Source organism: Elephas maximus, chromosome 2 (genome assembly GCF_024166365.1).
Source record: "Elephas maximus indicus isolate mEleMax1 chromosome 2, mEleMax1 primary haplotype, whole genome shotgun sequence".
In the NCBI taxonomy this organism is placed as follows: domain Eukaryota; kingdom Metazoa; phylum Chordata; class Mammalia; order Proboscidea; family Elephantidae; genus Elephas; species Elephas maximus.
Window position 1 is genome coordinate 10,533,243 of NC_064820.1, and position 26,555 is coordinate 10,559,797.

The following is a 26,555-nucleotide window of genomic DNA, read 5'->3' on the forward strand; positions in this document are numbered from 1 at the left end:
AACAAATCTATCCTGAAAGAAGTACCACCAGAATTCTCTTTAGAAGCAGGGATGGCGAGACTTCATCTCAAGTACTTTGGACATATTATCAGGAGGTAACCAGTCTCTGGAGAAGGACATCATGCTTGGTTAAGTAGAGGGTCAAATAAAAAGAGGAAGAGCTCAACGAAAAGGATTGACACAGTGGTCTAACAATGGGCTCAAACGTAACAATGATTGTGAGGATGATGCAAGACTGGGCAGTGTTCTTCTATACATGGGGTGGCTATGAATCTGGACTGGATGGCACCTAGTCACAACAATCTGTCCAATTGTAATGATTTTCATTTCTTTGTGTTCAGGTGTGGTCCATACTGAAGGCTGTAGTCTTTGATCTTGATCATTACGTACTTCAAGTCATCTGTCTTCATTTTTGTCAAGATTGTGTCTTCTGCATATTGAAGGTTGTTAATGAGTCTTCTGCATGATCTATATGCCATGCTAAAGAGCTTGGATCTCTTACCATGGACACAAGCGTCCTCATTATTGGGGGAATGAAATGTTCAGATCTGTGCTTTAGAAAGAATGCTCAGGCTGGATAGAGGATAACATGGGGCAGGTGGGATAGAAAGAGATGGGGCAGTGAAGGCCTCTGGGACAGAGAAGAAAATCATGGTCCACTTGACTGAAGCAGAGCTCAGCTGTGAGAATGAGAAGGAAAGACAGAAAAGAGGAGGCAAAGAGGTACTTTCAACAGGCTCTGATTATACTTTGTTTGGAGGCTGGTAGTGATGGCGGAGGGAAAAGATTTCCAGGTTTGTCTTTGAGCAACTGAGGTTTGGTGGTTGTGCCTCAAAACAACACAGAAGGAGCAGGTTAGAAATGGAGGAAGGAAGTATGGGTTTGAGAGGCTGCAGACATCTTGGAATGTCCAAATGAGGTGGTTACAGGTGTCTGACAGTCAGAGAAAAAGTCGTGGTTAGACACACAGACTCAGGAGGATTTAATATGCATGTATAATTTCTGGCTGAAGAAAGTCCTGGCAATCTGCTTCTGAAAAGTCACAAGCTTGAAAACCCTATGGAGCAGCAGTTCTACTCTGCACACATGGGACCACCACTTGACTCAACAGCAACTAATAACTACAACCTCAGCCATCTTCTTGCTTCTCTGAGCTTGTGGGTAGAGGGTTTTTTTTTTTTTTTTTTTGGCCCCTCATGGATCTTCACATTCAGCAGACATCTCAGTAACTGCTCCTCACCTCCACCTCCCACAGTATGAAAACTGTGAGCCCAAGTCCTCTATAAAGCAGATGCCAAGATAGAACTACATGTGCATGAATTTTATTAGGGTAAATATCTTTGAGAGAAAAAGTAGGCAGAGAGCTGGGTAAGGCTGCTGCGCTGTTTGACCATAATGCAAGAGTAACTCCTGGGAAAGCGAGGGGAAGGAGACTGAGTGGAAGCAGCCTAGGGGAGGGTGGGCAAGGCCATTGGAGAGACTTTAAGCCAACATCAGTTGCCAGAGGAGTAACAAGTCTTTCAGACCTGGGCAAGCCCTGGGAAGCTTGGCTTCTTAGTTCTTGGGCTGCCGTAACAATATACCACAAAGTAGGTGGCTTTAAAGAATAGGGATTGTATCGTCTCATAGTTCTGGAGGCTAAAAGTTTGAACTCAGGGTTTTGGAAAAACCGTGTTCTCTCTGAAGGCTCTAGGGAAGATTCTTCCTTGTGTCCTCCAGCTTCTGGTAGCCCTGGGCATTCCTTGCCTTTCCTTGGTTTGTAGCCCAATTCTCACATGTTATTTTCCTCCTGTGTGCCACTTTGTTTCCATGTATGTCCTGTTCTGTTTTTAGGCACCATCCTCAAGGAATTAGGGTTAGGACCTGCCTTACTTTTAGTATGACTTTGTTAACTTGATAGCATCTTCCAAAAAAAAAAAAAAAATCCCCAAACGAGGTCACATTTACTGATGCAGGAGTTAGGACTTGAATCTTTTGAGGGACACAATTCAATCCATAACACTTGACCTCAGCACAGATATAGCAGTGGACATGGATCACAGCAGTGGCACTTTGGCCAATCACATACCCCACAATTGGAGGTATGAAAAACCATCCAGTTGAAATTGAATCAATTCTAACTCATGGTGACCGCATGTGTGTGAGCACAACTGCTCCATAGGGCTTCAACGGCTGATTTTTCAGAAATAGGTCACCAAGTCTTTCTTCTGAGGCACCCTTGGGTTGACAAGAACCTCCAACCTTTTGGTTAGCAGCCAAGCACACGGAGCATATATATCACCCAGGGGCTCTGGAGGACTCAGAGGCATATCCTCATAAGGGTCACATTCCCTAAGTCTTGCCTCACGTGGAAACTGACCTCAGCCCCAATCCCTGGGGGCCTGTGTTCTAGCCCAGTTCCTCTCTGGGGCTCTGTGCTGTCATCCTGAGCTTCCTGCCCCATTTCTGAGTTTCCTTTTTGTTTCCAGCACTTGAAAATTTCCTTTTTCTTGATTCATCTAGGGGTACATATATGTTCACTTATATTATTTAACATTTTATGGTGTTGCAGGGAGAGGGTTTCAAAGCCTTGACAAAAGGAATAATTGTGTTTAAAATTTTGGACAAAAAATATAATTATTTCAATTCAAATAATTTCTTAGAACACATTGTCTCATTCTTTTTAAACACTTAATTTGACATGCCTCTCTCACTTGACACAAAAAAGATGACAAGGAAATTCTGAGATTCTCTGAAACAGCTAATTGGCACATATTGGCTGCCTTTGTGGCAAATGCTTTACGGTGACGCATCGTTAATAAGAACCAGGTTTAATTTGCACGTTAGTGCTATTTAGTCTTCCATTGGTTCTCTTTCTGGGTGAGTGAGTTTTCCAAGAAGCTGAAAGCTTCTCCTTTACTGTCATGAAAGTTTTTTTGTTTGTTTTTCTTTAAGTCTCTTTTAACAATTATCTTCCAAACATTTCTTATAAAATGGTGATTTTGTAAACAAACATTGAGTTTTTTGTGTGTGCAATTTCAATTTCTGCTCATAGTATTAATTACCTGTTGACCTTTGTGTTCTCTCCTGGTACTTTCCTTGATTATCTTCAGGTAGGTCTAGCCCTGGACAAAGGTGACAAACATAGACCCCAAATCTTGATCGTAGTTGATTGTTACTGCTTCAGAGCCCGGCACCTGGTTGGAATCAGAGCTTTGCTGGGTGACTAAGAAATCTTTTACAAAAAGTATTCTATAAGAATCTGCTTTTCTCCTCCACTGTCACAAAGGAGGGAAGAAGGAAAGCTGGGTGAGAAGAGCAGGGCTCCTGTGACCACCAGGAACTGTCAGTTTTGGCACAAAGTTCACCTCACCAAGGAAGGCAGAGCTAAGCTTGAAAAGGGAGAGGGAGTTGATGATGTCCTTGAGACCAGAATCAAACTTGAAGTTCGCTTCACCTCTGGGTCTCCATGTGTCAGAGTCAATACCTCTAGTTTGAGTTTTCTCCTTCTTGCAATCAAATACATCCTAATTGGCATGTCATTTTAAGGCTGGGATCTTGTAATGTTAATTATTGTGCCCTTCCACCACTTTCAACCCCCCAGTGCCTGGTGCAGTACCAAACACATAATTAGCTCATGATAAATATTTGTTGAACTGAAATGAACTCTGGAAACAGAATTATGAGAACATGATTAAATAATTTCTTGATGACTCAAGGTCATCATTATGAACCATAATTATCATATTTTGTTATATTGACAAGGTGCCCTTGGGGCCTCTTAAGCTGTCTAAACTATCCCAAATAGCTATTCTTCTTGGGTCAGGTTTCTTTTTCTTTCTTCCCTTGGAGACAGCTGCTCTTTGGTGTTCCTGCTCTGCACCAAGTCTGTGACACATCCACCATTGCGCATTGTAACCAGACGCCCATGTCCTCCGTGAGATGGGGCAGAGCCACCTTGCCAGCAGAGATCTATAGCCATACCTGGTAGATCTGTGACATTAATTTTACTTCTAGTACAGAGACCACAGATTCTGTCCTGAGGGAGGGTCTGCACTTCTCTAACAAAGGGAAGTATGTGAGCTTTCTGACAGCCGCTCATGGATGCTCTAGTGTTCTCCTGGCTGACCTCCAGACCTGTGGCTGGAGGTTGGAGTATTCTGCTTACCAGAAGTCTTACCCCTGGGTATGTTGGGAATTACAGTAGTTACTTACAAAAAGTGATGTAACAAAGAATTCATCCAAGCTAGAAGGACTCAGACGCAAAACCAACACTTGGGATCTCCTATCATTTTCTGAAAAAAAAAAAAATACTGAAGATCCCAGGACTACAACCAGACCCCCGCTAGCATCCTAGTCTTGAATTCAGCATGGCTTAATTTGGACACATCATCAGGAAAGATGTTAAAGTCGAGGGGCAGTGAAAACAAGGAAAATCTTCCATGAGATGAATTGACACAATAGTCACAACAATGGACACAAACATACCAATGATCGTGAAAATGGCGCAGGACCAGGCAACATTTTGTTCTGTTATGCGTAAGGTCTCCATGAGCCGGAGCTAGCAACCAGTAACAACAGCTTGTCCTGGTTGCTATGAACTTTGTGGACTCTGTAGAGCTTCAACCACTCTCACGCTTTGGGTAAATATTTTGATACCGAGCAGAATCTGAGTGTGTCTGGACTGACACTCACTCCTCCAGTGTGCTCTGCTCTGCACTTTATCTTCCCCTCCAGGATATTTGTCCGCAGGCAACTGGCGTCAGTCACACAATGGCAGATAGAATAGAAGATTCTGGTAGTCAATGGGAACTTGGAAGAAGAAGCCAGGATGTTCCGCCTCCTCTTTTTCTGCTGCGGGTGACATCTCCATTGGTAATCTGAGGTTTTACTCCCCCCAGAAGGACCCCATTTTCAGCCCCAACCCCTGCTGGGGAGCACCCATGGGATTCCAGCTTTCATCAGCCCCCATCATCCCTGGGTTCTGGTAACATCTCCCCCCTTTGGTTCCTCCTTCCTGGACCTAGTAAACAGATTCCTGTTGTTACTAAATTCTGGGTGGCTGTTTCCAGCACCATTGTAACTACCCTCCCAACTCCCCTACCTGTCTTGCATCCTGTTTACCGAACTGAGGCTGATACACAACTTTCAGAGAACCCACTGAACTTAAAATGTGTACTTTGGATTCATAATGATTAAATATTCATAGGGAGATTAGCCAAAGGCAGGGGAAAAGGGAAGGGCAGTTTCTGTCAACTGCTTTTAGCTGTTGGTTTGTCTTTTCATCTCTGAGTGCGCTTATCAGTCTCTTCCCTGTAAAGGTGCCCTCCCTCCCCCAATTTATTCACTTCACAAGCAACAACCCTTATTGTTGTTAGTTGCTGTAGAGTAGGCTCCAACTCACGTGTGTAACAGAACCAGAAGTTGCCTGGTCTCGGGCCATCTTCGTGATTGTGGGTACATTTGAGTCCACTGTCGTGGTTATTGTGTCATTGCATCTCACTGAGGTTTCCCTCATCTTCACTGACCCTCTACTTTACCAGCCATGATGCCCTTTTCTACAGATTAACCTTCCTTGATGACATGTCCAAAGAAAGTGAGCCGAAGTCTTGTCATCGTCCCTTCTAGGGAGCATTCTAGTTGTATTTCAGTGAGGTTCACTCTAAAGTGTTGAGGTGAAAAGTGTGAACTTTGACTACAATGTTACCTATGGCACTGTCTTCATACATGCATGGATGGAAGAGGGCTGACATACCACGGGGCAATGTCACAAAAGTTGTGTAGTATGATGTGTGTTCCCTGAAAAAAAGAAGAAGGTTGTTGGCCTAATTGTGCATTGCTGAGCTCCAGAGGACAGAAGCACCCAGTGGCCCCTTGCTGCAGTGTGTCCTTCAGCTGTGCCCAGGCCCAAGCAGATGTCTGGGCTTTGGGTGGCAGTGAGAACCTTAGGGGGCACCGTAGGTTTGACTGAGATTTGGACAGTCACATTTTGACACTGGAAATAAAGCAAGGATTCACCCAGGAGGCTTAAACTGGAGTCTGGACAAATAGGAAACACACACTCAATAGTTTACTTTTTACTGGAAGTTCAGTCTCTTATTATATACCAAGGCAGATGTTTCAAATTTCAGGCAGATGAAAAAATAAAATAAATATCTCAGTGAGGTATTTGTTTAATTTTTTAAAATTCTATCTTTGCCATTATCAGTGAAAATAAAGTTAGTAAAAAAATTAACAATGCAAATTGTAGGAGATATTTCTAATCTTTCTGGAGAATTTTTTTTTTTTTTTTTTTGTCATTAGGTTTTGTGTTTATAATGTAAATTGCTCCTATGGAGGCCATGACTGAGTGCTGAGGAGTTGACCAGTGTTTTATGTTGTCCTCATGTGTTCATAACAGAGAGGCAGGAAATTGATGCAAATGACAAACAGTTATATACTTTTCTATACGAATGTACCATGAAAATAACCTTACGGATGCCAATTAAACATCAGCTGCCCAAGTTGGCATGTTAACTTTAAAACTGTGATTCTCAATGTTTTTAACCCTATAAAACAGCAAAATTTTCAGATCCATACATAAGAGTAGTTGGTTTTTAGTATCGATTATGAAGGAATACAAGATGATTCCTCCCAGTTGGTCTGAGTTGATGCTGACTCATGGTGACCCCATGGTTGTCCCACATGTGTTGAAGTAGAGCTGTGCTCCACAGTGTTTTCAATGGCTGATTTTTCAGAAGTGGATTGCCAGGCCTTTCTTTAAAGAAACCTCTGGGTGGACTCAAACCTCTAACCTTTTGGTTAGCAGCTAAGAGTGTCAGCTGTTTGCACCATGTAGAGAATCCCACACAATGATTTGAATGCCTTTATTAAATTTAGAGAACCACTTAAATGCTTTGGAAGAGTAGACTATATTCTGTCTACGTACCAAGCCGTAAGTACTTCATCGCCACACCATGCTTAATGTGCATATTTATTTCCATATTTCTGCAGCCCCTTCTCCTTTCCTCTCTCTCAGGAGTCCATGGTTTCATTAAGGCAACATGCTATTAGAGTAAGAGCTGAAGAAATACATCACCAAGGCACAGATTGCCTTCTTTACCTGTGTTGCAGGTTTCAAATGTGTTTTCCAGCTCCTGCTCTCATCTTATGTGCAAAGCAAACCTTTAATAAATGGCCCAATATCTAATATGACACCTTAACATTTTCCATGCTTTTCTAAAAAATGCATATATATTTTAGGATTCTTGATGTCCTAGATCCCTAAATGCTTGCATTGGGTTGTCATTACTTAAGCTCATTCTGAAGCTTGCAGTAGATCTGAAGGACCTCCTCGTCTCTGTGGGGCAAAGTGCCCACTAAAGGCTGCCTAGGTGCTGGGCCACCACTGAAGACTGTAGGCACTTAAGCTAGTCACAAGTCTGAGAACCTCAGACATCCTTGTCTTTACTTTACCTGAGATTTCGACCTTTGCTTATGCAAAGTCCCTGGCCACGTTACAGCGGCAGAAGCACAGACAGTCTTTGCTTCTGTGTGTGATGTAACCCAACTGAACCCACTGCTGGCAGGTTGGTTCTGACTCACAGTGAAACCATACAGTTTCCAAGGTTGTAAATCTCTGTGGAAGCAGACTGCCACATCTTTCTCCCGTGGAAATGCTGGTAGTTTTGAACCACCAACCTTTTGGTTAGCAACTGATCACTTTAATCATGGCAGCACTAGTGCTCCTTACGTAACATAAATAAACCCAAAATTTGGATTGATTTAGTCTTCCCAGGCAGAATTATAGTTGGTTTGCAATCCTTAATAAGACATATCTAATCAAGCCCAAAGATGGGCCCTCTCTGACTTCCCTCTTCTGTTGAAATTTAATTCTATTCAACAAACATTTGTAACTGTTTGCTGCTTTACACCTTATACTGATATAAGCAAGGAGATTGGGGGAGGTGTCCTTCAAGACAAGGCACAGTCAAACTGAGAAAATGTGTGGGCTGGTGGCATGAGAAGGGGTGGGAGGGCAGGCCCTGCTGGGCCTGGGGGGCTCTCCTTCTCCCTGGTTGGAGGAAGGGTGATACGATTCTTATTAACTTTTCAGAAAATGGGGCCATGGTTTCCAAGTCACTGTTCCAAAGTGGTAAGTTAGACTCCCTCTTCCTACCCTTGTTACTGACCCTTTTCGCAACCTCAGACTTTGGACCCTGGCTCCACATGGGTGTAATCATGACAGAGGTCCCCACAGTATGCCTTGTCCCAAGTGACCATGATGGTAGGTGTATGACCCTGAGCACCATCTTCTTTTGCGGGGGAAGGAGGGAAAGGAGGGTTTTTACTCTCAGTTCTTGATGAGAAGAAAGAAGGACCAGCACCGTTCTGGGGAGGATGTGTTGAGGGAGGAGGATAGAGGTGGCATCATCCCAAAAGCATCCACGATCTGGCTCATAAGGCTACCAGAGGAAGATCATCATTATACTTGACCTTAGCCCAATGCCAGAACACGTAATAAAATGCAAAGTGAATTTTTGAATAAAGAGTCATTAACCCCACAGTTTCATAAGGAATTTTGCTACCCTGAGCTTGACCTGCTGCCCTCATTGAATTTAATTCATCAAACATCTACCATTGGGCAGGGACTATATGGACAAGAGCCCTTGTGGCACAGTGGTTAAGAGCTAGGCTGTTAACCAAAAGGTTGGCGGTTTGAATCCACTGGCAGCTTCTTGGAAACCCTATGGGGCAGTTCTACTTGGTCTTATAGGATCACTATGAGTGGAAATTGATTTGACAGGTATATGGACAACAGCAGTCCCTGGGTGTTACAAACAGTTAGGTGGTTGGCTGTTAACTGAAAGATTCACAGTTTGAACCCTCCAAAAGGTACCTGGGAAGAAAGGCCTGGTGATCTGCTTTTGAAAGGCCACAGCTATGGAAACCCTAGGAAGCACGATTCTACTCTGTAACATGTGGGGTCACCATGGGTTGGAATCAGCTCAATGTCATTATACTATTACCACGACTACTCAACTAGTAGCCATGGTTGTAGTATGAGGAGAACATGAAGTTCAAAGAGCATGCCCCCTGCTCTCTGGGAGGCCACAGTTGCTGGATGAGAGGGAATAACTATAAACTGGGTACAATGCTGAAAAAAATAATAAACTGTATTTATGTTGATTAAAAAGGATTTTTTTTATAATAAAAACTCCTGCTTCGATTCATTTGAAATTTGGTTGATCGTATCTTTTTATTTTATTTTTTTTAACTGAGACTTCTACCACTTGGATAAAAACAGCATGGCTCATTAGAGTATTCAATGAGTTTGGTGTGGAATAACCATCTCTGAGATACCGTAACATTTCAGACTTTGACTCTCAGCCTTTTTCATTTACTGAAGAGGGGAAATCAATAAATGGGTTAAACTAAGACTAATGACTATCTGAAAATGGTTCATTGGTTTATTATTTCAGTAACATTGTCAGGAGGTCCTGCATTTTCAGGGTTGACAAGCAGCAGCCAATGGTTACGTCAGCCACTACACCTCATAACCACAAAAGACCACCCATCCATGCCCACCGTGACAATTGTGACCAATTCCAACCACGCGCTTAATTCTTTCGCTTCTCCCGGGGAGTGCAGAGTCTTTTGTAGGACTGAAAGAAAGACACGGCAGCGGCATCTCCTGTTTGCCCTGAGATGGTGTTTCACACGTTTTAGGTTACGGAGCCTAAATTAGCTTGTCCGATAAGAGAGGCCGCATCTTTTCTTGTCAGAGGAGCAGCCTGTCCTGGGCACCTCGGCCAGGACCGTGACCTCCACACAGGCTGCCTGCGGTAAGGGGAGTCGCCACTGGAAATTATTTATCACCTGGGCTGGTCATTCCGTTTCAGTCTCCCAGGCTCTGTGAGTCTAATTGACACAGCAATAATGGCCTATGAACTTTTGATCCAATTAATTTTTAATGAGTGGTTTGGTTAGCAAATAAAGGGCCTATTAGGTTAGCAGGTTGTCTTTCTTTCATAATGGCAGAGGTCAACATTTTGCAAACGGAAAAAAAATAAAAGTATTGCTGTTGTTTTCCTATTTCAAATAAGCCACGAGTTCTTTGATGTTAAGTAAAGTTAACCACAAAACTTAGTCACCACTAGACACTCACATGTAAATAGGCAGATCTGCTGTATATGTATACACACGCACATATATATATATTTTTAAGGTGTACTTATGGATGCTTTTAAAAAAATTAAACAAAATAATCATGCTTAAGCTTTTCTTGTGATATATGCCCTGTATGTATGTCATTTAGAATTTCACTGATCTGCTATAAACCACACAGGAAAAAAGAAAGGCAAAACCATAATTTTATCTTATACAATTGGTTTCTTTGTTTTTCAAAATAAAATTGATTTTATGTTTTTTCTGATTATACAAACAATATGTGATCCCTGAAACAAATTGAGAAAATCAAGGAGCCTATTTTTTAAAAGAAAAACTTAAAACCAAACCCGCTGTTGTTGAGTTGATTCTGACTCACGGCTATCCTATGTTACGGAACGGAACTGCTACGCAGAGTTTTCGCAGTAGTAACCTTTATTGAAGCAGATTGCCAGGCCTTTCTTCTGAGGCTCTCCTGGGTCTGTTCAAACCACCGACCTTTAGGCTAAGTGGGAACCCTGGTGGCGTGGTGGTTAAGAGTTTGGCTGCTAACCAAAAGATTGGCAATTCAAATCTGCCAGGTGCTCCTTGGAAACCCTTTGGGGCAGTTCTACTCTGTCCTATAGGGTTGCTAAGAGTTAGAATCTACTCAATGGTAACTTTTTTTTTTTTAGGTGGAAGGCCATCCACAATCCTACCACTGAGAGATAACCGTTATTAACATGATGTCCTATAAACAAACAAACAAACAAAAAAAAACCGTTGCAGATGAGTCGATTCTAACTCATAGCGACCATATATGACAGAGTAGAACTGCCCCTAAAAAATTTCCAAAGAGCGCTTGGTGGATTTGAACTGCTGACCTTTTGGTTAACAGCCATAGCTCTTAACCACTACGCCACCAGGGTTTCTATACAACAAGGGCAATCACTAATGGGTGTGTAGCTTGTGCACTGTGCCCCTCCAGGGAGCACTACTCAGGTCATGATCTACTTCAGTGGCACCGGATTTGGGTGGTGTACAGCCCCACATGGGCCCTGTTGCTGCTTGTGTATTTTAAATACATATTTACGTATATACATGCATATATGTAAGTCTAAGAAAAAGAAGGGGAGCAGTAGTTAAGCCTTTGGCTTGTAATAAAAAGACTGACAGTTGGAATCCATCAGCTGCTCCATGGAAACCCTATGAGGCAGTTCTACTCTGTCTTATAGGGTCATTATGAGTGAGAATCTACAGGATGGCAACCTGTTTGATGGATTTTTTCAGATCTACTGATTTCAATTTAGTATATAAATTTAGCATATAAATATATGTACACAAACACACAGACACAAAAATACATTTCCCCCCACACACAAATTTTAATTGCTTCCTAAATGAGATAAACACATCGGCTGTGTCCTGAATCCTCAACAACAGTCTTTTAAAAACTCTACAGTCCTGTCTTTAATTTGTACATAAAAATTGTTTTGTTTACAGAAGAGTATTTATGAGGAGTCAGAGTGGAAAAAAAGGACAAGACGTGGAATAATAAAGTGCTATTTTTCTGTTATGCCTGCAACTGGTGAGCAGGGAATAGACAGGTGTACTGGGCCCTTGCAAGGATCATCCTCGACTCACAATGTCACTTGTTATGTGATATGATTGAAACACACCAGGAGAAGCTTCTGCTGAAGTTTCACCTTTGGAGCTTTGCATATGTGATGCTAATGTATTTTTGAGAGTTAACACATCAAGTTGTCAATCAATCCAGCTCCACGGCTCACTGCATACTGGCTCCCTGACTTATTAAGCTTGTGACCTTCTACAAGTAGCTCAACTCCTGGGAGCCTCAGGTTCTTTCTCCATGTGAAGCGTGGGTGATCAGGAGAGAATCTTACAATGCAGTCTGTTCTGAAGGATTGGCACACAGTAACCACTCAGTAGATAATAACCATTAGTGATGGCGTTCTTGTTTATAACACACTCTTAGTGGAAATCAGACAACTTTCACATGTTTGTGATTTATTTTAATTAAGAGGACAGAGCTCCTAAGTGGTACACAAGATCCATTGCTTCCTTGATACAAAGAGTAGGACAGAGGGCCAATTATAGAAAGTGGGAAGCGGCCAGGTATGAAGACCCTTACTGAACATGGTATGGAAAGCTCCATCAATAAATTGGCAGCCCAAGGACGATGACTTTTAATCAAACTCTTATGTTTAGCTGGGTTTATCCCCAAGATCTGGATGGAATATTTTGCATATTTAATGGCACAGTGGTTAAGAGCTCGGCTGCTATCCAAAAGTCTGCAGTTCCAATCCATCAGCCATCCCTTGGAAACCCTATGGGACAGTTCCATTCTGTCCTACAGAGTTGCTGTGAGTCAGAACCAAGTCAGTGACAACGGGTCTTGTTTGGGTTTTGCACTCATTCATAGTTGTCCCTCATTCCAAGTTGTCAAGTCTGACAAAAGTTGCAACAGGCTGCTCAAACCCTTGCCTTTCTTTCACCATGTGGATAAGGGTCCCTATATGGTTTCAGTGATGAGCCCAGTTAAAAAAAAAAAAAAAAAAGCATTTGATATAAAGGAAACATCTTCAGAGAAGAAGTGGAATGGGATGTCTGGAAGAACAGGGGAAGGGAGAAAGGGTGTGGGAAGAGGTACAGAGCAGGGTAGATACATTCAGATATGTTCAGGGAGTTCACACTCAATTCAGGGACAATGTCACACTTCTTAGAGAAGACCAGAATGTGGCCACATCACTGGGTTGAACAACAGGGGCCAGGTGGGTGAGACTGGCTGAGCACTGGCTGTCAGTGATGCTTGCAAGTGATCTAGTGGTCCTGCATGTGATGGGGGGATGCTAAGAGAGCTAGCTGATAGATAGGTGATGGCACCAGAAGCCACAGAGGTGGGGACTTTGACAGCAATGTGACTCGTCAGGAGGTTGACCCTGGAGAAGGGTTCCAACACCTTTCCCCATATGGCCAGATGGCATCATTTTTATTTGCGTGGTCATCAGGCTGCTCTCTAAATGGGGCACTCTACTACAAAGACCCAGCATGGAAAACAAGCTCTTTCTCAACTGCATCTTCACAAGTTCACTGAAACTACCTGTACACCACCCTGCATACTCAAGTGTCATCTTGAACTAGAGGAGAAAGGCAGGGAGGAAATCTGAAAGAATGGCAAATTACTCCAAAGAGACCTACATCTGAGAGAGACTATTAAAGGAGCCCTGGTGGCGGATTTAACTTTGATTGGGCAAAGTATTAAAAAATAAAAGAAAAACATTGCTAACATAGAAAAAAGAATAAGATATTTTAAAATGGCAATTTTAGGGTTTAAAGCTACCTTGTTTTTTTTTTTTTTTTTTTAAATGATAGGGACTAATGAGGGCATTGAGATTCTTTATTGGAAATAGAGAGAAAATAGATTTTTTGGCATGGCTTAAAGGCAAGGTAGGTTAAATTTCCAACCACACTAGACATATAATTTCATTTAATCTTCCCAATAACTATATGAGGGAGATATTATCTCCTTTCTACAGATGGGGGGGAAAAAGATGCACAGGTTGCCTAAGTAAATCTCTTAAGGACACTCAACTCTTGAGCTATGATGCTAGGATGTAAGCCTTGGCAACTGGGTTTTCAAACTACAGTCTAAACCACTGTACTATTCCAGGAAAAGACACTCAGAATTCATAAGGAGAGAATTAAAAGTGGCATGTTTGCGTCACTTAAAATCAAATATGAAAATATTTGTACTTTCAAAAAGGATAAGAGAGTGATTATTAGCAATATGATTTGAGACAAAGTATAGCATTATGTTGAAAGGGTCTGGAGGGAGGGCCTGAGGCAGGCCAGAAATGTGTGTTTTTACGAGCCCTTCTCAGAATTGAGAGCCACTTAGCAAGGATCTCATTATGTTTCTGGTAAGACAATGGAAACTGCTTCTCAACTTTCCTTGGAAAGCTTCTATAAATTAGGAATAAGAGTTTATACCTAGCCTAGAACTTGTCTTCAAGATGTTAACAATTGAATGAATTATTGAAATGAGTGAATGTCAGAAAGAAGTCATGCTTCCTCAACACCAAAGCAGGTAAATGGGAGGAAAATTCAGTTATCTTAAGCTTTTAGAAACAACTAGATGAAAACAGAAAATTTCATTATTTGTGTTTACACATTTATCATCAGAAACAATGGAGACCAGAAGACCATGGTACATCATTTTTCATGCACAGAAGGAGAGAGAGAGGAAAGATTTACTGAGAATATCTTTTAAAAATAGGAATGAAATAAAAACATTTTAAAAGGGAAAAAAAATTGAGATTATTTGTTGCCAGCAAATCTCGACAAAAAGAAATATTAAGGATGTTCTTAAGGCTCAAGGAAAGTTAAACTTGTTAGAGATGTGGATGTACAGGAAAGAAAGAAGATTATAAGAAATGAAAATTGAGTAGACAAATATGTTTATTTTCTTTCTTCTCATAATTTACTTAAAAGACAATTGAATTTTCTAAAGAAAAAGCAATAATATGGTAAGGTTAGGTTTTTATTTTTGTAGAAGTAAAAAAGTCAACAATTTCACAAAAAATGGGGTATAGCTAATTTTATTACGTGCAGCAAAATTATTATATTTATGAAGTGGGATGCGGAATATATCAACAGTAAAGTAGAAATGAGGAGGTACTATATTGAATCTGCATGGACACTGTTAATTGAAGATGCATGTTATTTGCCTTAGAGCAACCACCCACCACTCGCCTGTCAGCTTGTCATACTGTGGGGGCTTGCTTGTTGCTGTGATGCTGGAAGCTATGCCACCAATATTTCAAATACCAGCAGAGTCACCCAAGGTGGACAGGTTTCAGAGAGGCTTCCAGACTAAGACAGACTAGGAAACATTGGCCAGTGAAAACATCATGAATAGCTGTGGAACATTGTCTGATATAGTGGCGAAGGATGAATCCTTCAGGTTGGAAGACATTCCAAATATGACTTGGGAAGAGTTGCCTACTCGAAGAAGAGTTGAACATAATGACATGGACGGAGTCAAGCTTGCAGGACCTTCATTTGCTGATGTGGCACAACTCAAAATGAGAAGAAACAGCTGCAAACATCCATTAATAATTGGAATGTGGAATGTACAAAGTATGAACCTAGGAAAGTTAGAAGTTGTCAAAAATGAAATGGAATGCTTGAAGGTCAGTCTCCTAGGCATTAACCAGCTAAATGGGCTGGTATTGGCCATTTTGAATCAAACAATCGTGAGGCCTACTATGCTGGGAATGGCACATTGAAGAGGAACAGCAAAGCATTCATTGTCAAAAAGAATGTTTCCAGATCTATTCTGAAGTATAATTCTGTCAGTGATAGGATAATATCCTATGCTTGCAAGGAAGACTAGTTCATACAATTATTATTCAAATTTATGCACCAACTACAAATACCAAAGGGGAAAAAAATCGAAAACAAAAATCTAAATTCTCCAGTCTGAAATTGATCAAACATGTAGTCAAGATGCATTGGTAAGTACTGGCAGAGAAGGATTACCAAATATGAAGGTATGCATGGGCTATTGTGCTTACTTAGTAATCCGTAGTGTACAATTTCGCCTGTTTTCACCCATGTGAAATTGTACACTACAGATTAGTAAGTAAACACAATTAAGCCCATGCCTGCCTTACTTAAACTCATGTATAACTTGCTTACTGGTTAATCTACCTCTGATCACTGATGATTGGAATGCACTAGTTGGAAATTAAGACAGTTTTTGGAAAATATGGCCCTGGTGATAGAAAGGACACCAGAGATCATATGGTAGAATTTTGCAAGATCTGTGACTGTGATCCTTAAGGTTATGTGTCAAATTGGCTGGGCCATGACTCTCAGTAGTTTGGCAGTTATATGATGATGTCCTAGGCATTAGTGAGCTGAAATGGACTGGTATTGGCCACTTTGAATTGGGCAATCACATAGTTTACTATGCTGGGAATGACAACTTGAAGAGGAATGGTGTTACATTCATTGTCAAAAAGAACGTTTCAAGATCTATCCTGAAGTACAACGCTGTCAGTGATAGGATAATATCCATATGCCTACAAGGAAGACCAGTTACTATGACTCTTATTCAGACTGGTAGGGCCAAAGATGAAGAAATAGAAGATTTTTATCAGCTGCTACAGTCTGAAATTGATCGAACATGCAATCAAGATGCATTGATAATTAATGGCGATTGGAATGAGAAAGTTGGAAACAAAGAAGGATCAGTAGTTAGAAAATATGGCCTTGGTGATAGAAACAATGCCAGAGATTGAATAATAGAATTTTGCAAGACCAACAACTTCTTCATTGCAAATACCTTCTTTTGCCAACATAAACGGCAACTACACACATAGACCTCACCAGATGGAACACACAGAAATCAAATTGACTGTATCTGTGGAAAGAGACCATGGAAAAGCTCATTCTCATCAGTCAGAACAAGGCCAGGAGCCGACTGTGGAACAGACCATCAATTGCTCCTATGCAAGTTCAAGCTGAAACTGAAGGAAATCAGAGCAAGTCCACGAGAGCCAAAATATAGCCTTGAGTATCCACCACCACCACCCACCCAGTGCCTTCGAGCCAACTCTGACTCATAGCGACCCTATAGGACAGAGTAGAACTGCCCCACAGAGATTCCAAGGAGCACCTGGCAGATTTGAACTCCCAAAACTTTGGTTAGTAGCCGTAGCACTTAACCACTATGCCACCAGGGTTTCCACCTTGAGTATATCCCACCGGAATTTAGAGACCATCTCAAGAATAGATTTGACACATTGAACACTAGTGACCAAAGACCAGACGAGTTGTGGAATGACATCAAGGACATCATCCATGAAGAAAGCAATAGGTCACTGAAAAGAAAGAAAAGACCAAGATGATTGTCAGAGGAGACTCTGAAACTTGCTCTTGAGTGTCGAGCAGCTAAAGCAAAAGGAAGACTTGATGAAGTAAAAGAACTGAACGGAAGATTTCGAAGGGCCTCTCGAGAAGACAAAGTATTATAATGACATGTGCAAAGAGCTGGAGATGGAAAACCAAAAGGGAAGAACACACTCGGCGTTTCTCAGGCTGAAAGAACTGAAGAAAAAATTCAAGCCTCGAGTTGCAATAGTGAAGGATTCCATTGGGAAAATATTAAACGATGCAGGAAGCATCAAAAGAGGATGGAAGGAGGGGGCGGAGCCAAGATGGCGGACTAGGCAGACGCTACCTCAGATCCCTCTTACAACAAAGACACGGAAAAACAAGTGAATCGATCACATACATAACAATCTACGAACCCTGAACAACAAACACAGATTTAGAGACGGAGAATGAACTAATACGGGGAAGCAGCGATTGTTTCCAGAGCCTGGAGCCAGCGTACCAGTCAGGTACCGCACAAGCACAGAGAGCGGCTCCACCCCCCTGAACTAACCCCGGGAGGGGGACCAGCCGGTTCCACGGGCTGCGTGGGACGCAGCTGGTAGGAGAAGTCCCCGGGAGGCAGTGACTGGTCTTGGAGCAGAAAGAGCAGCGTCCGCGATGGGGAACCGTCCCGCAGGGATTTGGACTGGACGCAGGTACGGCATAAACACGGAGAGTTGCTCCACCCCCCTGAACTAACCCCGGGAAGGGGACCAGCCGGGTCGCGCGGGCGGCGTGGGACGCAACCGGTAGGAGAAGTCCCTGGGAGGCAGCGACTGGTATTGGAGCGGGGAGAACAGCTTCCCAGCCGGGACACTCGGTCATGGCACAAGCATGGGGACCTGCTCCACCCATCTGAACTAACCCCAGGAGGAGGCCCAACTGGTTCTCGGGGGCAGCACAGCCATGCGGCTGGAGGGACGAGAAGTCCTCGGGAGGCAGCGACTGATTTTGCAGTCGAGAGTGCACCGTCCCAGTAGGGGAGCCTTGACGCTGGGCATGGGGCTGGAAGCAGAGGATCTGACCGTGACTCCAGAGGGCCAGACCCCCCGGGGGCAACCTCCACACAGCCAGCACACATAGGCGACGCGCCCCGCGGGAGTCTCAGATATAATAGTCATTCCAAGCAAGACAAGCAACTCTGGCTATATTCTGAGGTGCTACTCTCCTATTTCTCTGTTCCCTCCCCCACACTCCCCAGGCAGCTTCATTAACATCTGAATAGCCTGAGCCAGAGGGAAAACTCTGATAGGGATCGGACTGCATTTTTTTTTTTTTAGCGGATTTTCTGGAAAAACTAGTCTCCCAGTGATGGCTCGGAGACAACAATCCATATCAAACCACTTAAAGAAGCAGACCATGACAGCTTCTCCAACCCCCCAAACAAAAGAATCAAAATCTTTCCCAAATGAAGATACAATCTTGGAATTATCAGATACAGAATATAAAAAACTAATTTACAGAATGCTTAATGGTATCACAAATGAAATTAGGATAACTGCAGAAAAAGCCAAGGAACACACTGATAAAACTGTTGAAGAACTCAAAAAGATTATTCAAGAACATACTGGAAAAATTAATAAGTTGCAAGAATCCATAGAGAGACAACATGTAGAAATCCAAAAGATTAACAATAAAATAACAGAATTAGACAACGCACTAGGAAGTCAGAGGAGCAGACTCGAGCAATTAGAATGCAGACTGGGACATCTGGAGGACCAGGGAATCAACACCAACATAGCTGAAAAAAAATCAGATAAAAGAATTAAAAAAAATGAAGAAACCCTAAGAATTATGTGGGACTCTATCAAGAAGGATAACCTGCGGGTGATTGGAGTCCCAGAACAGGGAGGGGGGACAGAAAACACAGAGAAAATAGTTGAAGAACTCCTGACACAAAACTTCCCTGACATCATGAAAGACGAAAGGATATCTATCCAAGATGCTCATCGAACCCCATTTAAGATTGATCCAAAAAGAAAAACACCAAGACATATTATCATCAAACTCACCAAAACCAAAGATAAACAGAAAATTTTAAAAGAAGCCAGGGAGAAAAGAAAGGTTTCCTTCAAGGGAGAATCAGTAAGAATATGTTCTGACTACTCAGCAGAAACCATGCAGGCAAGAAGGGAATGGGACGACATATACAGAACACTGAAGGAGAAAAACTGCCAGCCAAGGATCATATATCCAGTAAAACTCTCTCTGAAATATGAAGGCGAAATTAAGATATTTACAGACAAACACAAGTTTAGAGAATTTGCAAAAACCAAACCAAAGCTACAAGAAATACTAAAGGATATTGTTTGGTCAGAGAACCAATAATATCAGATATCAGCACAACACAAGGTCACAAAACAGAACGTCCTGATATCAACTCAAATAGGGAAATCACAAAAACAAATTAAGATTAATTAAAAAAAAAATACACATAACAGGGAATCATGGAAGTCAATAGGTAAAAGATCACAATAATCAAAAAGAGGGACTAAATACAGGAGGCATTGAACTGCCGTATGGAGAGTGATACAAGGCGATATAGAACAATACAAGTTAGGTTTTTACTTAGAAAAATAGGGGTAAATAATAAGGTAACCACAAAAAGGTATAACAACTGTATAACTCAAGATAAAAACCAAGAAAAATGTAACGACTCAACTAACATAAAGTCAAGCACTATGAAAATGAGGATCTCACAATTTACTAAGAAAAACGCCTCAGCACAAAAAAGTATATGGAAAAATGAAATTGTCAACAACACACATAAAAAGGCATCAAAATGACAGCACTAAAAACTTATTTATCTATAATTACCCTGAATGTAAATGGACTAAATGCACCAATAAAGAGACAGAGAGTCACAGACTGGATAAAGAAACACGATCCATCTATATGCTGCCTACAAGAGACACACCTTAGACTTAGAGACACAAACAAACTAAAACTCAAGGGATGGAAAAAAGTATATCAAGCAAACAATAAGCAAAAAAGAAGAGGAGTAGCCATATTAATTTCTGACAAAATAGACTTTAGACTTAAATCCATCACAAAGGATAAAGAAGGACACTATATAATGATAAAAGGGACAATTGATCAGGAAGACATAACCATATTAAATATTTATGCACCCAATGACAGGGCCGCAAGATACATAAATCAAATTTTAACAGAATTGAAAAGAGAGATAGATACCTCCACAATTATAGTAGGAGACTTCAACACACCACTTTCTGAGAAGGACAGGCCATCCAGTAAGAAGCTCAACAGAGACACGGAAGATCTAATTACAACAATCAACCAACTTGACCTCATTGACTTATACAGAACTCTCCACCCAACTGCTGCAAAATATACTTTTTTTTCTAGCGCACATTTTTTTCATGGAACATTCTCTAGAATAGACCACATATTAGGTCATAAAACAAACCTTTGCAGAGTCCAAAACATCGAAATATTACAAAGCATCGTCTCAGACCACAAGGCAATAAAACGAGAGATCAATAACAGAAAAACTAGGGAAAAGAAATCAAATACTTGGAAAATGAACAACACCCTCCTGAAAAAAGACTGGGTTATAGAAGACATTAAGAAGGGAATAAGGAAATTCATAGAAAGCAACGAGAATGAAAATACTTCCTATCAAAACCTCTGGGACACAGCAAAAGCACTGCTCAGAGGCCAATTTATATCAATAAATGCACACATACAAAAAGAAGAAAGAGCCAAAAGCAGAGAACTGTCCCTACAACTTGAACAAATAGAAAGTGAGCAACAAAAGAATCCATCAGGCACCAGAAGAAAACAAATAATAAAAATTAGAGCTGAACTAAATGAATTAGAGAACAGAAAAACAATTCAAAGAATTAACAAAGCCAAAAGCTGGTTCTTTGAAAAAATTAACAAAATTGATAAACCATTGGCTAGACTGACTAAAGAAATACAGGAAAGGAAACAAATAACCCGAATAAGAAATGAGAAGGACCACATCACAACAGAACCAAATGAAATTAAAAGAATCATTTCAGATTATTATGAAAAATTGTACTCTAACAAATTTGAAAACCTAGAAGAAATGGATGAATTCCTGGAAAAACACTACCTACCTAAACTAACACATTCAGAAGTAGAACAACTAAATAGACCCATAACAAAAAAAGAGATTGAAACGGTAATCAAAAAACTCCCAACAAAAAAAAGCCCTGGCCCGGACGGCTTCACTGCAGAGTTCTACCAAACTTTCAGAGAAGAGTTAACACCACTACTACTAAAGGTATTCCAAAGCATAGAAAATGACGGAATACTACCCAACTCATTCTATGAAGCCACCATCTCCCTGATACCAAAACCAGGTAAAGACATTACAAAAAAAGAAAATTATAGACCTATATCCCTCATGAACATTGATGCAAAAATCCTCAACAAAATTCCAGCCAATAGAATCCAACAACACATCAAAAAAATAATTCACCATGATCAAGTGGGATTTATACCAGGTATGCAAGGCTGGTTTAATATCAGAAAAACCATTCATGTAATCCATCACATAAATAAAACAAAAGACAAAAACCACATGATCTTATCAATTGATGCAGAAAAGGCATTTGACAAAGTCCAACACCCATTCATGATAAAAACTCTCACCAAAATAGGAATTGAAGGAAAATTCCTCAACATAATAAAGGGCATCTATGCAAAGCCAACAGCCAATATCACTCTAAATGGAGAGAACCTGAAATCATTTCCCTTGAGAACGGGAACCAGACAAGGATGCCCTTTATCACCGCTCTTATTCAACATCGTGTTGGAAGTCTTAGCCAGGGCAATTAGGCTAGACAAAGAAATAAAAGGTATCCGGATTGGCAAGGAAGAAGTAAAGTTATCACTATTTGCAGATGACATGATTACATACACAGAAAACCCAAAGGAATCCTCCAGAAAACTACTGAAACTAATAGAAGAGTTTGGCAGAGTCTCAGGTTATAAAATAAACATACAAAAATCACTTGGATTCCTCTACATCAACAAAAAGAACACCGAAGAGGAAATAACCAAATCAATACCATTCACAGTAGCCCCCAAGAAGATAAGGTACTTAGGAATAAATCTTACCAAGGATGTAAAAGACCTATACAAAGAAAACTACAAAGCTCTACTACAAGAAATTCAAAAGGACATACTTAAGTGGAAAAACATACCCTGCTCATGGATATGAAGACTTAACATAGTAAAAATGTCTATTCTACCAAAAGCCATCTATACATTTAACGCACTTCCGATGCAAATTCCAATGTCATATTTTAAGGGGATAGAGAAATAAATCACCAATTTCACATGGAAGGGAAAGAAGCCCCGGATAAGCAAAGCACTACTGAAAAAGAAGAAGAAAGTGGGAGGCCTCACCTTACCTGACTTCAGAACCTATTATACAGCCACAGTAGTCAAAACAGCCTGGTATTGGTACAACAACAGACACATAGACCAATGGAACAGAATTGAGAACACAGACATAGATCCATCCACGTATGAGCAGCTGATATTTGACAAAGGACCAGTGTCAATTAACTGGGGAAAAGATAGCCTTTTTAACAAATGGTGCTGGCATAACTGGATATCCATTTGCAAAAAAATGAAACAGGACCCATACCTCACACCATGCACAAAAACTAACTCCAAGTGGATCAAAGACCTAAACATAAAGACTAAAACGATAAAGATCATGGAAGAAAAAATTGGGACAATGTTAGGAGCCCTAATACAAGGTATAAACAGAATACAAAACATTACCAAAAATGATGAAGAGAAACCCGATAACTGGGAGCTCCTAAAAATCAAACACCTATGCTCATCTAAAGACTTCACCAAAAGAGTAAAAAGACCACCTACAGATTGGGAAAGAATTTTCAGCTATGACATCTCCGACCAGCGCCTGATCTCTAAAATCTACATGATTCTGTCAAAACTCAACCACAAAAAGACAAACAACCCAATCAAGAAGTGGGCAAAGGATATGAACACACATTTCTCTAAAGAAGATATTCAGGCAGCCAACAGATACATGAGAAAATGCTCTCGATCATTAGCCATTAGAGAAATGCAAATTAAAACTACGATGAGATTCCATCTCACACCAGCAAAGCTGGCATTAATCCAAAAAACACAAAATAATAAATGTTGGAGAGGCTGCGGAGACATTGGAACTCTCATACACTGCTGGTGGGAATGTAAAATGGTACAACCACTTTGGAAATCTATCTGGCGTTATCTTAAACAGTTAGAAATAGAACTACCATACAACCCAGAAATCCCACTCCTGGGAATATACCCTAGAGATACAAGAGCCTTCATACAAACAGATATATGCACACCCATGTTTATTGCAGCTCTGTTTACAATAGCAAAAAGTTGGAAGCAACCAAGGTGTCCATCAACGGATGAATGGGTAAATAAATTGTGGTATATTCACACAATGGAATACTACGCATCGATAAAGAACAGTGACGAATCTGTGAAACATTTCATAACATGGAGGAACCTGGAAGGCATTATGCTGAGCGAAATGAGTCAGAGGCAAAAGGACAAATATTGTGTAAGACCACTATTATAAGATCTTGAGAAATAGTAAACCTGAGAAGAACACATACTTTTGTGGTTATGAGGGGGGGAGGGAGGAAGGGTGGGAGAGGGTTTTTTATTGATTAATCAGTAGATAAGAACTGCTTTAGGTGAAGGGAAAGACAACACTCAATACATGGAAGGTCAGCTCAATTGGACTGGACCAAAAGCAAAGAAGTTTCCGGGATAAAATGAATGCTTCAAAGGTCAGCGGAGCAAGGGCGGGGGTCTGGGGAACATGGTTTGTGGGGGACTTCTAAGTCAATTGGCAAAATAATTCTATTATGAAATCATTCTGCATCCCACTTTGAAATGTGGCGTCTGGGGTCTTAAATGCTAACAAGCGGCCATCTAAGATGCAGCAATTGGTCTCAACCCACCTGGAGCAAAGGAAAATGAAGAACACCAAGGCCACACGACAACTAAGAGCCCAAGAGACAGAAAGGGCCACATGAACCAGAGACCTACATCATCCTGAGACCAGAAGAACTAGTTGGTGCCCGGCCCACAATCGATGACTGCCCTGACAGGGAGCACAGCAGAGGACCCCTGAGGGAGCAGGAGATCAGTGGGATACAGACCCCAAATTCTCATAAAAAGACCAAACTTAATGGTCTGACTGAGACTGGAGGAATCCCGGTGGCCATGCTCCCCAGACCTTCAGTTGACACAGGACAGGAAACATCCCCGAAGACAACTCATCAGAAATGAAAGGGACTGGTCAGCGGGTGGGAGAGAGATGCTGATGAAGAGTGAGCTAATTATATCAGGTGGACCCCTGAGATTGTGTTGGCAACTCTTGTCTGGAGGGGGGATGGGAGGATAGAGAGAGAGGGAAGCCGGCAAAATTGTCAAGAAAGGAGAGACTGAAAGGGCTGACTCAAGAGGGGGAGAGCAAGTGGGAGTAGGGAGTGAGATGTATGTAAACTTATATGTGACAGACTGATTGGATTTGTAAACGTTCACTTGAAGCTTAATAAAAGTTATTAAAAAAAAAAAAAAGAGGATGGAAGGAATACACAGAGTCATTATACCAAAAAGAATTAGTCGATGTTCAACCATTTCAAGAGGTGGCATATGATCAGAAACTGATGGTACAGAAGGAAGAAGGCCAAGGTGCTCTGAAGCCATTGGTGAAAAACAAGCCTCCAGGAATTGATGGATTATCTACTGAGGTGTTTCAACAAACAGATGCAGCACTGGAGGTGCTCACTCGTGTGTGCCAGGAATTATGGAAGACAGCTTCCTGGCCAACTGACTGGAAGAGATCCATATTTATGCCTATTCCTAAGAAAGGTGATCCACCAAATGTGGAAATTATAGAACAATATCATCAATATGACACACAAGCAAAATTTTGCTGAAGATCATTCAAAAACGGCTACAGCAGTACATCGACAGGGAACTGCCAGAAATTCAGGCTGGTTTCAGAAGAGGATGTGGGATTGCTGTGGTCAGATGGATCCTGGCTGAAAGCAGAGAATACCAGGAGAATGTTTACCTGTGTTTTATCGACTATGCAAAGGCATTCGACTGTGTGGATCATAATAAACTATGGATAACACTGTGAAGAATGGGAATTCCAGAACACTTAATTGGGTTCATGAGGAACCTTTACATAGATCAAGAGGCAGTTGTTGAGACAGAACAAGGGGATACTGATTGGTTTAAAGTCAGGAAAGGTGTTCGTCAGGGTTGTATTCTTTCACCATACCTATTTAATCTGTATGCTGAACAAATATTACGAGAAGCTGGACTATATGAAGAAGAATGGGGCATCAGGATTGGAGGAAGACTCATTAACAACCTGCGTTATGCAGATGACACAACCTTGCTTGCTGAAAGTGAAGAGGACTTGAAGCACTTACTAATGAAGATCAAAGGCCACAGCCTTCAGTAGGGGTTACATCTCAACATAAAGAAAACAAAAATCCTCACAACTGGACCAATGAGCAACATCATGATAAACGGAGAAAAGATTGAAGTTGTCAAGGATTTCATTTTACTTGGCTCCATAATCAGCAGCCATGGAAGCAGCAGTCAAGAAATCAGAAGACGTGTTGCATTGGGCAAATCTGCTGCAAAGGACCTCTTCAAAGTGTTGAAGAGCAATGGCGTCACCCTGAAGACTAAGGTGCGCCTGACCCAAGCCATGGTATTTTCAATGACATCATATGCATGTGAAAGCTGGACAATGAACAAGGAAGACCAAAGAAGAGTTGATGCCTTTGAATTGTGGCGCTGGAGAAGAATATTGAATATACCATGGACTGCCAAAAGAACGAACAAATCTGTCTTGGAAGAAGTTCAGCCAGAATGCTCCTTAAAGGTGAGGATGGTGGGACTGCATCTTACATACTTTGGACATGTTGTCAGAAGGGATCAGTCCCTGGAGAAGGACATCATGCTTGGCAGAGTACAGAGTCAGCGGAAAAGAGGAAGACCCTCAACGAGGTGTATTGACACAGTAGCTGCAACAATGAGCTCAAGCATAACAACGATTGTGAGGATGGCTCAGGACCAGGCAGTGTTTCATTCTGTTCTGCATAGGGTTGCTAGGAGTCAGTACAGACTCAACAGCACCTAACAACAACAACAGCAACATGATGATGTGGTCACTTCCATGATGAGATTTGATATAATGTAATCACCTCTATGATGGGATCTGCTGTGAGTAGCCACTCAGTTAAAAAAGGTTTTCCTGGGGATGTGGCCTGCATCAAATATATAAGTGGACTTTCTGTTAAGATTTGTGGGCTTTTGCTTGCTCTGGATCCTGCAGCTGGCTCCTGCTTGTGTGACCTGGTTCTTGAGACTTGAGCTAGCAGCGGACCTGCGGTCTTGTCTGTCGATCTTGGGACTCAGTCTTCCCA